The following is a 1,433-nucleotide window of genomic DNA, read 5'->3' as shown; positions in this document are numbered from 1 at the left end:
AAATGTTTTCTAATCACTTTCTCCTAAGATATTATACACAGATCAACAGCATCTCTTACTCAACAACTATGATGAATCAATTGCAGGAATACACGTGTATGCACACACGCACAAAACACACAAATATTTTATTATGTTCAATGTGTCTTGCGTTAAAAGGCAATTTAATATTTAAAGATATAAAATAATGATCTCTCACGTTGGGATCAACATTCCAGATAAAAATGTAATTTGAAACACATGTTAAATCTGAATTCAGTTTCTGAAAAGTCAAAATTAAAAAAAATATTTAGGCAAATCAGTTAATTATGTAAGTAGCAATATTAGGTTGAAACATAAAAGTTTCATTTTTGCAGATTAAGCTGAAGTTATCAAGAATTTCACATGCTGCATCCTATACATTTTCTGTATTAATGACACCATTAAAACATTTGCAGGGGTTCCTGGGTGGCTCAGTCGGTTAAGCGTCCGGCTTCGGCTCAGGTTTGAGGCCTGCATCAGACTGTGCTAGCTCAGAGCCTGGAGTCTGTCTTTGGATTCTGTGTCTCCCTCTCTCTCTGACCCCCCTTGCTCACGCTGTCTCTCTATGTCTCTCAAAAATAAATAAAAAACATTAATAAAACAATTTTAAAGAAAATCGTTTGCAGAAGCTTTTCCCCCCTTGAAATATAAACATATAACTTTTTACGGTTAATCCAAGAACATTTCTAGATCCTTTTCTATAGAAGACAGTTATGACAAAGATTTTTTTCTGAGATTTCACAAGCGTTTTTAAGATTTCAGATCTAGTTAGAACAAATAACTAGTCTAAATGATTAAAATGTAATTTCCTATAAAAACAGAAACAAACAAACAAACAAAAAACCTCATCCCTAAAGCACTCTTCAAGGCCTAAATTTTCTTCCAGTGCCAGAGCCCTGTCACCATTGTCTAAACCTTGGCTAAGTTCAAAGAGAGCTCATCAATGCACAGTGAGAATTAATGTGCAGCACTCATTACCCTGCTGAGATCCTTTGTTAAACAGCCCATTTCTATGCTGTTTGTAAGGTTGTGCAGTTGTAATCCCTGGATAACTGCCAGGAATAGCCATAGTAACAAAACAACCAGTGTCCTTCTGTTCAGTCTGTCATTGTGTAAAGAATTTTTTGAATTATGATGAATCTTGCCTGCCAGTCAGTATTTGTAGGTCATTCCAAGACCCTACGTAAAGGATATTACTTCTCTGCTCTCATAGATAGATTCATTCCCATACGTCTCTTTACATAAATTTTGCTTGTTATGGTTTGTCATAACAGGTGAGGTTGAATTGTCTAATTAAAGCAGAATGTGCAGTATGCATATAAGTAATACCAGTGTTCCAATATGCTCTCTTATTGCCTGTGTATAAATCACGGTGCACTTAAAAAAATAAATTGTCTTTCACAATTTTTTAA

General features: G+C 34.8%; 1 protein-coding gene across 3 annotated transcripts in view; it reads right to left on the bottom strand.

The window, feature by feature from the left end:
- Positions 1 to 1,433, bottom strand: part of GRIK2 (glutamate ionotropic receptor kainate type subunit 2) — a 622,100-nt gene that overhangs the window by 178,714 nt on the left and 441,953 nt on the right. The gene's annotated exons all lie outside the window — the stretch shown is intronic.

Source organism: Suricata suricatta, chromosome 7 (genome assembly GCF_006229205.1).
Source record: "Suricata suricatta isolate VVHF042 chromosome 7, meerkat_22Aug2017_6uvM2_HiC, whole genome shotgun sequence".
Lineage (NCBI taxonomy): Eukaryota > Metazoa > Chordata > Mammalia > Carnivora > Herpestidae > Suricata > Suricata suricatta.
This window is presented reverse-complemented; position numbering and strand designations above follow the sequence as displayed.